Source organism: Rhipicephalus microplus, chromosome 4 (assembly GCF_043290135.1).
Source record: "Rhipicephalus microplus isolate Deutch F79 chromosome 4, USDA_Rmic, whole genome shotgun sequence".
In the NCBI taxonomy this organism is placed as follows: Eukaryota; Metazoa; Arthropoda; class Arachnida; order Ixodida; family Ixodidae; genus Rhipicephalus; species Rhipicephalus microplus.
The window spans coordinates 189,695,250-189,704,959 of NC_134703.1; the positions used below are offsets into that span (position 1 = coordinate 189,695,250).

A 9,710-nucleotide genomic window follows, 5' to 3' on the forward strand; every position below is an offset into this window, starting at 1 on the left:
TCCCGCTTTCACTCTTCTCCCGTCTGCCGAAATAGCTCATTTGAGAGAGCGTTAGACTGAAGATCTAAAGGTCCCTGGTTCGATCCCGGGTTTCGGCGTCCAAAGCACATTTTTGTTAAATCTGTCGGTATGCAAGTATTTTGCAATAATTCTAACGAGTGAAACGATTACGCAGGTGAACACACATGCTTGTTAAAAAAATGCTGATTCAAAATGCATCGCGGCAGTAGGCGTTGCAAAAGAACCGGAACAGCGGTAAAGACATGTAATAATGCGCAACAGCTAAAATAAAGCGGTTTTACCGAAACGCAAGAACTGTTGAATCCCGCTTTCACTCTTCTCCCGTCTGCCGAAATAGCTCAGTTGAGAGAGCGTTAGACTGTAGATCTAAAGGTCCCTGGTTCGATCCCGGGTTTCGGCGTCCAAAGCACATTTCTGTTAAATCTGTCGGTATGCAAGTATTTTGCAATAATTATAACGAGTGAAACGGTTACGCAGGTGAACACACATGCTTGATAAAAAAATGCTGATTCAGAATGCATCGCGGCAGGAGGCGTTGCAAAAGAACCGGAACAGCGTGAAAGACATGTAATAATGTGCAACAGCTAAAATAAAGCGGTTTTACCGAAACGCAAGAACTTTTGAATCCCGCTTTCACTCTTCTCCCGTTTGCCGAAATAGCTCAGTTGAGAGAGCGTTAGACTGAAGATCTAAAGGTCCCTGGTTCGATCCCGGGTTTCGTCGTCCAAAGCACATTTTTGTTAAATCTGTCGGTATGCAAGTATTTTGCAATAATTCTAATGAGTGAAACGGTTACGCAGGTGAACACACATGCTTGATAAAAAAATGCTGATTCAGAATGCATCGCGGCAGTAGGCGTTGCAAAAGAACCGGAACAGCGTGAAAGACATGTAATAATCTGCAACAGCTAAAATAAAGCGGTTTTACCGAAACGCAACAACTGTTGAATTTCGCTTTCACTCTTCTCCCGTCTGCCGAAATAGCTCAGTTGGGATATCGTTAGACTGAAGATCTAAAGGTCCCTGGTTCGATCCCAGGTTTCGGCGTCCAAAGCACATTTTTGTTAAATCTGTCGGTATGCAAATATTTTGCAATAATTCTAACGAGTGAAACGATTACGCAGGTGAACATTCATGCTTGTTAAAAAAATGCTTATTCAGAATGCATCGCGGCAGTAGGCGTTGCAAAAGAACCGGAACAGCGTGAAAGACATGTAATAATGTGCAACAGCTAAAATAAAGCGGTTTTACCGAAACGCGAGAACTGTTGAATCCCGCTTTCACTGTTCTCCCGTCTGCCGAAATAGCTCAGTTGAGAGAGCGTTAGACTGAAGATCTAAAGGTCCCTGGTTCGATCCCGGGTTTCGGCGTCCAAAGCACATTTTTGTTAAATCTGTCGGTATGCAAGTATTTTGCCATAATTCTAACGAGTGAAACGGTTACGCAGGTGAACACACATGCTTGATAAAAAAATGCTGATTCAGAATGCATCGCGGCAGTAGGCGTTGCAAAATAACCGGAACAGCGTGAAAGACATGTAATAATGTGCAACAGCTAAAATAAAGCGGTTTTACCGAAACGCAAGAACTGTTGAATCCCGCTTTCACTCTTCTCCCGTCTGCCGAAATAGCTCAGTTGGGAGAGCGTTAGACTGAAAATCTAAAGTTCCCTGGTTCGATCCCGGGTTTCGGCGTCCAAAGCACATTTTTTTTAAATCTGTCGGTATGCAAGTATTTTGCAATAATTCTAACGAGTGAAACGATTACGCAGGTGAACACACATGCTTGTTAAAAAAATGCTGATTCAGAATGCATCGCGGCAGTAGGCGTTGCAAAAGAACCGGAACAGCGTGAAAGACATGTAATAATGTGCAACAGCTAAAATAACGCGGTTTTACCGAAACGCAAGAACTGTTGAATCCCACTTTCACTCTTCTCCCGTCTGCCGAAATAGCTCAGTTGGGAGCGCGTTAGACTGAAGATCTAAAGGTCCCTGGTTCGATCCCGGGTTGTGGCGTCCAAAGCACATTTTTGTTAAATCTGTCGGTACGCAAGTATTTTGCAGTAATTCTAAGGAGTGAAACGATTACGCAGGTGAACACACATTCTTGATAAAAAAATGCTGATTCAGAATGCATCGCGGCAGTAGGCGTTGCAAAAGAACCGGAACAGCGTGAAAGACATGTAATAATGTGCAACAGCTAAAATAAAGCGGTTTTACTGAAACGCAATAACTGTTAAATCCCGCTTTCACTCTTCTCCCGTCTGCCGAAATAGCTCAGTTGGGAGAGCGTTAGACTGAAGATCCCAAGGTCCTTGGCTCGATCGCGGGTTTCGGCGTCCAAAGCACTTTTTTTTGTTAAATCTGTCGGTATACAAGTATTTTGCAATAATTCTAACGAGTGAAACGGTTACGCAGGTGAACACACATGCTTGATAAAAAAAATGCTGATTCAGAATGCATCGTGGCAGTAGGCGTTGCAAAAGAATCGGAACAGCGTGAAAGACATGTAATAATGTGCAACAGCTAAAATAAAGCGGTTTTACCGAAACGCAAGAACTGTTGAATGCCGCTTTCACTCTTCTCCCGTCTTCCGAAATAGCTCAGTTGCGAGAGCGTTAGACTAAAGATCTAAAGGTCTCTGGTTTGATCCTGGGTTTCGGCGTCCAAAGCACTTTTTTTGTTAAATCTGTCGGTATACAAGTATTTTGCAATAATTCTAACGAGTGAAACGGTTACGCAGGTGAACACACATGCTTGATAAAAAAATGCTGATTCAGAATTCATCGTGGCAGTAGGCATTGCAAAAGTACCGGAACAGCGTGAAAGACATGTATTAATGTGCAACAGCTAAAATAAAGCGGTTTTACCGAAACGCAAGAAGCGTTGAATCCCGCTTCCACTCTTCTCCCGTCTGCCGAAATAGCTCAGTTGGGAGAGCATTAGACTTAAGATCCGAAGGTCCCTGGTTAGATCCCGGGTTTCGGAGTCCAAAGCACTTTTTTTGTTAAATCTGTCGGTATGCAAGTATTTTGCAATAATTCTAACAAGTGAAACGGTTACGCAGGTGAACACACATGCTTGATAAAAAAATGCTGATTCAGAATGCATCGTGGCAGTAGGCGTTGTAAAAGCACCGGAACAGCGTGAAAGACATGTAATAATGTTCAACAGCTAAAGGCAAGCGGTTTTACTGAAACGTAACAACTGGTAAGTCCCTCTTTCACTCTTCTCCCGTCTGCCGAAATAGCTGAGTCGGGAGAGCGTTAGACTGAAGATCTAAAGGTCCCTGGTTCGATCTCGGGTTTCGGTGTCCAAAGCACATTTTTGTTAAATCTGTCGGTATGCAAGTATTTTGCAATAATTATAACGAGTGAAACGGTTACGCAGGTGAACACACATGCTTGATAAAAAAATGCTGATTCAGAATGCATCGCGGCAGGAGGCGTTGCAAAAGAACCGGAACAGCGTGAAAGACATGTAATAATGTGCAACAGCTAAAATAAAGCGGTTTTACCGAAACGCAAGAACTGTTGAATCCCGCTTTCACTCTTCTCCCGTCTGCCGAAATAGCTCAGTTGAGAGAGCGTTAGACTGTAGATCTAAAGGTCCCTGGTTCGATCCCGGGTTTCGGCGTCCAAAGCACATTTTTGTTAAATCTGTCGGTATGCAAGTATTTTGCAATAATTCTAACGAGTGAAACGGTTACGCAGGTGAACACACATGCTTGATAAAAAAAGGCTGATTCAGAATGCATCGCGGCAGTAGGCGTTGCAAAAGAACCGGTACAGCGTGAAAGACATGTAATAATGTGCAACAGCTTAAATAAAGCGGTTTTACCGAAACGCAAGAACTGTTGAATCCCGCTTTCACTCTTCTCCCGTCTGCCGGAATAGCTCAATTGGGAGAGCGTTAGACTGAACATCTTAAGGTCCCTGGTTCGATCCCGGGTTTCGGCGTCCAAAGCACATTTTTTTTAAATCTGCCGGTATGCAAGCATTTTGCAATAATTCTAACGAGTGAAACGGTTACGCAGGTGAACACACATGCTTGTTAAAAAAATGCTGATTCAGAATGCATCGCGGCAGTAGGCGTTGCAAAAGAACCGGAACAGCGTGAAAGACATGTAATAATGTGCAACAGGTAAAATAAAGCGGTTTTACCGAAACGCAAGAACTGTTGAATCCCGCTTTCACTCTTCTCCCGTCTGCCGAAATAGCTCAGTCGGGAGAGCGTTAGACTGAAGATCTAAAGGTCCCTGGTTCGATCTCGGGTTTCGGTGTCCAAAGCACATTTTTGTTAAATCTGTCGGTATGCAAGTATTTTGCAATAATTATAACGAGTGAAACGGTTACGCAGGTGAACACACATGCTTGATAAAAAAATGCTGATTCAGAATGCATCGCGGCAGGAGGCGTTGCAAAAGAACCGGAACAGCGTGAAAGACATGTAATAATGTGCAACAGCTAAAATAAAGCGGTTTTACCGAAACGCAAGAACTTTTGAATCCCGCTTTCACTCTTCTCCCGTCTGCCGAAATAGCTCAGTTGAGAGAGCGTTAGACTGAAGATCTAAAGGTCCCTGGTTCGATCCCGGGTTTCGTCGTCCAAAGCACATTTCTGTTAAATCTGTCGGTATGCAAGTATTTTGCAATAATTCTAATGAGTGAAACGGTTACGCAGGTGAACACACATGCTTGATAAAAAAATGCTGATTCAGAATGCATCGCGGCAGTAGGCGTTGCAAAAGAACCGGAACAGCGTGAAAGACATGTAATAATCTGCAACAGCTAAAATAAAGCGGTTTTACCGAAACGCAACAACTGTTGAATTCCGCTTTCACTCTTCTCCCGTCTGCCGAAATAGCTCAGTTGGGATATCGTTAGACTGAAGATCTAAAGGTCCCTGGTTCGATCCCATGTTTCGGCGTCCAAAGCACATTTTTGTTAAATCTGTCGGTATGCAAATATTTTGCAATAATTCTAACGAGTGAAACGATTACGCAGGTGAACATTCATGCTTGTTAAAAAAATGCTGATTCAGAATGCATCGCGGCAGTAGGCGTTGCAAAAGAACCGGAACAGCGTGAAAGACATGTAATAATGTGCAACAGCTAAAATAAAGCGGTTTTACCGAAACGCGAGAACTGTTGAATCCCGCTTTCACTGTTCTCCCGTCTGCCGAAATAGCTCAGTTGAGAGAGCGTTAGACTGAAGATCTAAAGGTCCCTGGTTCGATCCCGGGTTTCGGCGTCCAAAGCACATTTTTGTTAAATCTGTCGGTATGCAAGTATTTTGCCATAATTCTAACGAGTGAAACGGTTACGCAGGTGAACACACATGCTTGATAAAAAAATGCTGATTCAGAATGCATCGCGGCAGTAGGCGTTGCAAAATAACCGGAACAGCGTGAAAGACATGTAATAATGTGGAACAGCTAAAATAAAGCGGTTTTACCGAAACGCAAGAACTGTTGAATCCCGCTTTCACTCTTCTCCCGTCTGCCGAAATAGCTCAGTTGGGAGAGCGTTAGACTGAAAATCTAAAGTTCCCTGGTTCGATCCCGGGTTTCGGCGTCCAAAGCACATTTTTTTAAATCTGTCGGTATGCAAGTATTTTGCAATAATTCTAACGAGTGAAACGATTACGCAGGTGAACACACATGCTTGTTAAAAAAATGCTGATTCAGAATGCATCGCGGCAGTAGGCGTTGCAAAAGAACCGGAACAGCGTGAAAGACATGTAATAATGTGCAACAGCTAAAATAACGCGGTTTTACCGAAACGCAAGAACTGTTGAATCCCACTTTCACTCTTCTCCCGTCTGCCGAAATAGCTCAGTTGGGAGCGCGTTAGACTGAAGATCTAAAGGTCCCTGGTTCGATCCCGGGTTGTGGCGTCCAAAGCACATTTTTGTTAAATCTGTCGGTACGCAAGTATTTTGCAGTAATTCTAAGGAGTGAAACGATTACGCAGGTGAACACACATTCTTGATAAAAAAATGCTGATTCAGAATGCATCGCGGCAGTAGGCGTTGCAAAAGAACCGGAACAGCGTGAAAGACATGTAATAATGTGCAACAGCTAAAATAAAGCGGTTTTACTGAAACGCAATAACTGTTAAATCCCGCTTTCACTCTTCTCCCGTCTGCCGAAATAGCTCAGTTGGGAGAGCGTTAGACTGAAGATCCCAAGGTCCTTGGCTCGATCGCGGGTTTCGGCGTCCAAAGCACTTTTTTTTGTTAAATCTGTCGGTATACAAGTATTTTGCAATAATTCTAACGAGTGAAACGGTTACGCAGGTGAACACACATGCTTGATAAAAAAAATGCTGATTCAGAATGCATCGTGGCAGTAGGCGTTGCAAAAGAATCGGAACAGCGTGAAAGACATGTAATAATGTGCAACAGCTAAAATAAAGCGGTTTTACCGAAACGCAAGAACTGTTGAATGCCGCTTTCACTCTTCTCCCGTCTTCCGAAATAGCTCAGTTGCGAGAGCGTTAGACTAAAGATCTAAAGGTCTCTGGTTTGATCCTGGGTTTCGGCGTCCAAAGCACTTTTTTTGTTAAATCTGTCGGTATACAAGTATTTTGCAATAATTCTAACGAGTGAAACGGTTACGCAGGTGAACACACATGCTTGATAAAAAAATGCTGATTCAGAATTCATCGTGGCAGTAGGCATTGCAAAAGTACCGGAACAGCGTGAAAGACATGTAATAATGTGCAACAGCTAAAATAAAGCGGTTTTACCGAAACGCAAGAAGCGTTGAATCCCGCTTCCACTCTTCTCCCGTCTGCCGAAATAGCTCAGTTGGGAGAGCATTAGACTTAAGATCCGAAGGTCCCTGGTTAGATCCCGGGTTTCGGAGTCCAAAGCACTTTTTTTGTTAAATCTGTCGGTATGCAAGTATTTTGCAATAATTCTAACGAGTGAAACGGTTACGCAGGTGAACACACATGCTTGATAAAAAAATGCTGATTCAGAATGCATCGTGGCAGTAGGCGTTGCAAAAGCACCGGAACAGCGTGAAAGACATGTAATAATGTTCAACAGCTAAAGGCAAGCGGTTTTACTGAAACGTAACAACTGGTAAGTCCCTCTTTCACTCTTCTCCCGTCTGCCGAAATAGCTGAGTCGGGAGAGCGTTAGACTGAAGATCTAAAGGTCCCTGGTTCGATCTCGGGTTTCGGTGTCCAAAGCACATTTTTGTTAAATCTGTCGGTATGCAAGTATTTTGCAATAATTATAACGAGTGAAACGGTTACGCAGGTGAACACACATGCTTGATAAAAAAATGCTGATTCAGAATGCATCGCGGCAGGAGGCGTTGCAAAAGAACCGGAACAGCGTGAAAGACATGTAATAATGTGCAACAGCTAAAATAAAGCGGTTTTACCGAAACGCAAGAACTGTTGAATCCCGCTTTCACTCTTCTCCCGTCTGCCGAAATAGCTCAGTTGAGAAAGCGTTAGACTGAAGATCTAAAGGTCCCTGGTTCGATCCCGGGTTTCGTCGTCCAAAGCACATTTTTGTTAAATCTGTCGGTATGCAAGTATTTTGCAATAATTCTAACGAGTGAAACGGTTACGCAGGTGAACACACGCTTGATAAAAAAATGCTGATTCAGAATGCATCGTGGCAGTAGGCGTTGCAAAAGTACCGGAACAGCGTGAAAGACATGTAATAATGTGCAACAGCTAAAATAAAGCGGTTTTACCGAAACGCAAGAAGTGTTGAATCCCGCTTTCAGTCTTCTCCCGTCTGCCGAAATAGCTCAGTTGGGAGAGCATTAGACTTAAGATCCGAAGGTCCCTGGTTAGATCCCGGGTTTCGGCGTCCAAAGCACTTTTTTTGTTAAATCTGTCGGTATGCAAGTATTTTGCAATAATTCTAACGAGTGAAACGGTTACGCAGGTGAACACACGTGCTTGTTAAAAAAATGCTGATTCAGAATGCATCGCGGCAGTAGGCGTTGCAAAAGAACCGGAACAGCGTGAAAGACATGTAATAATGTGCAACAGCTAAAATAAAGCGGTTTTACCGAAACGCAAGAACTGTTGAATCCCGCTTTCACTCTTCTCCCGTCTGCCGAAATAGCTCAGTCGGGAGAGCGTTAGACTGAAGATCTAAAGGTCTCTGGTTCGATCTCGGGTTTCGGTGTCCAAAGCACATTTTTGTTAAATCTGTCGGTATGCAAGTATTTTGCAATAATTATAACGAGTGAAACGGTTACGCAGGTGAACACACATGCTTGATAAAAAAATGCTGATTCAGAATGCATCGCGGCAGGAGGCGTTGCAAAAGAACCGGAACAGCGTGAAAGACATGTAATAATGTGCAACAGCTAAAATAAAGCGGTTTTACCGAAACGCAAGAACTGTTGAATCCCGCTTTCACTCTTCTCCCGTCTGCCGAAATAGCTCAGTTGAGAGAGCGTTAGACTAAAGATCTAAAGGTCCCTGGTTCGATCCCGGGTTTCGTCGTCCAAAGCACATTTTTGTTAAATCTGTCGGTATGCAAGTATTTTGCAATAATTCTAACGAGTGAAACGGTTACGCAGGTGAACACACATGCTTGATAAAAAATTGCTGATTCAGAATGCATCGTGGCAGTAGGCGTTGCAAAAGCACCGGAACAGCGTGAAAGACATGTAATAATGTTCAACAGCTAAAGGAAAGCGGTTTTACTGAAACGTAACAACTGGTAAGTCCCTCTTTCACTCTTCTCCCGTCTGCCGAAATAGCTCAGTCGGGAGAGCGTTAGACTGAAGATCTAAAGGTCCCTGGTTCGATCTCGGGTTTCGGTGTCCAAAGCACATTTTTGTTAAATCTGTCGGTATGCAAGTATTTTGCAATAATTATAACGAGTGAAACGGTTACGCAGGTGAACACACATGCTTGATAAAAAAATGCTGATTCAGAATGCATCGCGGCCGGAGGCGTTGCAAAAGAACCAGAACAGCGTGAAAGACATGTAATAATGTGCAACAGCTAAAATAAAGCGGTTTTACCGAAACGCAAGAACTGTTGAATCCCGCTTTCACTCTTCTCCCGTCTGCCGAAATAGCTCAGTTGAGAGAGCGTTAGACTGAAGATCTAAAGGTCCCTGGTTCGATCCCGGGTTTCGTCGTCCAAAGCACATTTTTGTTAAATCTGTCGGTATGCAAGTATTTTGCAATAGTTCTAACGAGTGAAACGGTTACGCAGGTGAACACACATGCTTGATAAAAAAATGCTGATTCAGAATGCATCGTGGCAGTAGACGTTGCAAAAGTACCGGAACAGCGTGAAAGACATGTAATAATGTGCAACAGCTAAAATAAAGCGGTTTTACCGAAACGCAAGAAGTGTTGAATCCTGCTTTCAGTCTTCTCCCGTCTGCCGAAATAGCTCAGTTGGGAGAGCGTTAGACTGAAGTTCCAAAGGTCCTTGGCTCGATCCCGGGTTTCGGCGTCCAAAGCACGTTTTTTGTTAAATCTGTCGGTATACAAGTATTGTGCAATAATTCTAACGAGTGAAACGGTTTCGCAGGTGAACAAGCATGCTTGATAAAAAAATGCTGATTCAGAATGCATCGCGGCAGTAGGCGTTGCAAAAGAACCGGAACAGCGTGAAAGACATGTAATAATGTGCAATAGCTAAAATAAAGCGGTTTTACCGAAACGCAAGAAGTGTTGAATCCCGCTTTCA

At 43.4% G+C, this 9,710-nt stretch overlaps 26 non-coding genes across 26 annotated transcripts; all 26 read left to right on the forward strand.

Annotated features, from left to right (window-relative positions):
* Nucleotides 1-25: 25 nt before the first annotated feature.
* On the forward strand, nt 26-98 carry TRNAF-GAA (transfer RNA phenylalanine (anticodon GAA)). The gene has a single exon. It is a non-coding gene; the product is annotated as a tRNA-Phe (tRNA).
* A 250-nt stretch (nt 99-348) lies between these two features.
* On the forward strand, nt 349-421 carry TRNAY-GUA (transfer RNA tyrosine (anticodon GUA)). The gene has a single exon. It is a non-coding gene; the product is annotated as a tRNA-Tyr (tRNA).
* A 250-nt stretch (nt 422-671) lies between these two features.
* On the forward strand, nt 672-744 carry TRNAF-GAA (transfer RNA phenylalanine (anticodon GAA)). Its single transcript has one exon. It is a non-coding gene; the product is annotated as a tRNA-Phe (tRNA).
* A 250-nt stretch (nt 745-994) lies between these two features.
* Nucleotides 995-1,067, forward strand: TRNAF-GAA (transfer RNA phenylalanine (anticodon GAA)). Its single transcript has one exon. It is a non-coding gene; the product is annotated as a tRNA-Phe (tRNA).
* Nucleotides 1,068-1,317: 250 nt separating this feature from the next.
* Nucleotides 1,318-1,390, forward strand: TRNAF-GAA (transfer RNA phenylalanine (anticodon GAA)). The gene has a single exon. It is a non-coding gene; the product is annotated as a tRNA-Phe (tRNA).
* A 250-nt stretch (nt 1,391-1,640) lies between these two features.
* Nucleotides 1,641-1,713, forward strand: TRNAF-GAA (transfer RNA phenylalanine (anticodon GAA)). Its single transcript has one exon. It is a non-coding gene; the product is annotated as a tRNA-Phe (tRNA).
* A 250-nt stretch (nt 1,714-1,963) lies between these two features.
* On the forward strand, nt 1,964-2,036 carry TRNAF-GAA (transfer RNA phenylalanine (anticodon GAA)). Its single transcript has one exon. It is a non-coding gene; the product is annotated as a tRNA-Phe (tRNA).
* A 900-nt stretch (nt 2,037-2,936) lies between these two features.
* TRNAL-UAA (transfer RNA leucine (anticodon UAA)) lies at nt 2,937-3,009 on the forward strand. Its single transcript has one exon. It is a non-coding gene; the product is annotated as a tRNA-Leu (tRNA).
* Nucleotides 3,010-3,260: 251 nt separating this feature from the next.
* TRNAF-GAA (transfer RNA phenylalanine (anticodon GAA)) lies at nt 3,261-3,333 on the forward strand. The gene has a single exon. It is a non-coding gene; the product is annotated as a tRNA-Phe (tRNA).
* Nucleotides 3,334-3,583: 250 nt separating this feature from the next.
* Nucleotides 3,584-3,656, forward strand: TRNAY-GUA (transfer RNA tyrosine (anticodon GUA)). The gene has a single exon. It is a non-coding gene; the product is annotated as a tRNA-Tyr (tRNA).
* A 250-nt stretch (nt 3,657-3,906) lies between these two features.
* On the forward strand, nt 3,907-3,979 carry TRNAF-GAA (transfer RNA phenylalanine (anticodon GAA)). Its single transcript has one exon. It is a non-coding gene; the product is annotated as a tRNA-Phe (tRNA).
* A 250-nt stretch (nt 3,980-4,229) lies between these two features.
* TRNAF-GAA (transfer RNA phenylalanine (anticodon GAA)) lies at nt 4,230-4,302 on the forward strand. Its single transcript has one exon. It is a non-coding gene; the product is annotated as a tRNA-Phe (tRNA).
* Nucleotides 4,303-4,552: 250 nt separating this feature from the next.
* Nucleotides 4,553-4,625, forward strand: TRNAF-GAA (transfer RNA phenylalanine (anticodon GAA)). Its single transcript has one exon. It is a non-coding gene; the product is annotated as a tRNA-Phe (tRNA).
* A 250-nt stretch (nt 4,626-4,875) lies between these two features.
* TRNAF-GAA (transfer RNA phenylalanine (anticodon GAA)) lies at nt 4,876-4,948 on the forward strand. Its single transcript has one exon. It is a non-coding gene; the product is annotated as a tRNA-Phe (tRNA).
* Nucleotides 4,949-5,198: 250 nt separating this feature from the next.
* On the forward strand, nt 5,199-5,271 carry TRNAF-GAA (transfer RNA phenylalanine (anticodon GAA)). Its single transcript has one exon. It is a non-coding gene; the product is annotated as a tRNA-Phe (tRNA).
* Nucleotides 5,272-5,521: 250 nt separating this feature from the next.
* TRNAF-GAA (transfer RNA phenylalanine (anticodon GAA)) lies at nt 5,522-5,594 on the forward strand. Its single transcript has one exon. It is a non-coding gene; the product is annotated as a tRNA-Phe (tRNA).
* Nucleotides 5,595-5,843: 249 nt separating this feature from the next.
* Nucleotides 5,844-5,916, forward strand: TRNAF-GAA (transfer RNA phenylalanine (anticodon GAA)). Its single transcript has one exon. It is a non-coding gene; the product is annotated as a tRNA-Phe (tRNA).
* A 900-nt stretch (nt 5,917-6,816) lies between these two features.
* Nucleotides 6,817-6,889, forward strand: TRNAL-UAA (transfer RNA leucine (anticodon UAA)). The gene has a single exon. It is a non-coding gene; the product is annotated as a tRNA-Leu (tRNA).
* Nucleotides 6,890-7,140: 251 nt separating this feature from the next.
* Nucleotides 7,141-7,213, forward strand: TRNAF-GAA (transfer RNA phenylalanine (anticodon GAA)). Its single transcript has one exon. It is a non-coding gene; the product is annotated as a tRNA-Phe (tRNA).
* A 250-nt stretch (nt 7,214-7,463) lies between these two features.
* On the forward strand, nt 7,464-7,536 carry TRNAF-GAA (transfer RNA phenylalanine (anticodon GAA)). The gene has a single exon. It is a non-coding gene; the product is annotated as a tRNA-Phe (tRNA).
* A 248-nt stretch (nt 7,537-7,784) lies between these two features.
* Nucleotides 7,785-7,857, forward strand: TRNAL-UAA (transfer RNA leucine (anticodon UAA)). The gene has a single exon. It is a non-coding gene; the product is annotated as a tRNA-Leu (tRNA).
* Nucleotides 7,858-8,108: 251 nt separating this feature from the next.
* TRNAF-GAA (transfer RNA phenylalanine (anticodon GAA)) lies at nt 8,109-8,181 on the forward strand. The gene has a single exon. It is a non-coding gene; the product is annotated as a tRNA-Phe (tRNA).
* A 250-nt stretch (nt 8,182-8,431) lies between these two features.
* TRNAF-AAA (transfer RNA phenylalanine (anticodon AAA)) lies at nt 8,432-8,504 on the forward strand. The gene has a single exon. It is a non-coding gene; the product is annotated as a tRNA-Phe (tRNA).
* Nucleotides 8,505-8,754: 250 nt separating this feature from the next.
* On the forward strand, nt 8,755-8,827 carry TRNAF-GAA (transfer RNA phenylalanine (anticodon GAA)). Its single transcript has one exon. It is a non-coding gene; the product is annotated as a tRNA-Phe (tRNA).
* Nucleotides 8,828-9,077: 250 nt separating this feature from the next.
* Nucleotides 9,078-9,150, forward strand: TRNAF-GAA (transfer RNA phenylalanine (anticodon GAA)). The gene has a single exon. It is a non-coding gene; the product is annotated as a tRNA-Phe (tRNA).
* Nucleotides 9,151-9,400: 250 nt separating this feature from the next.
* Nucleotides 9,401-9,473, forward strand: TRNAF-GAA (transfer RNA phenylalanine (anticodon GAA)). Its single transcript has one exon. It is a non-coding gene; the product is annotated as a tRNA-Phe (tRNA).
* Nucleotides 9,474-9,710: the final 237 nt, after the last annotated feature.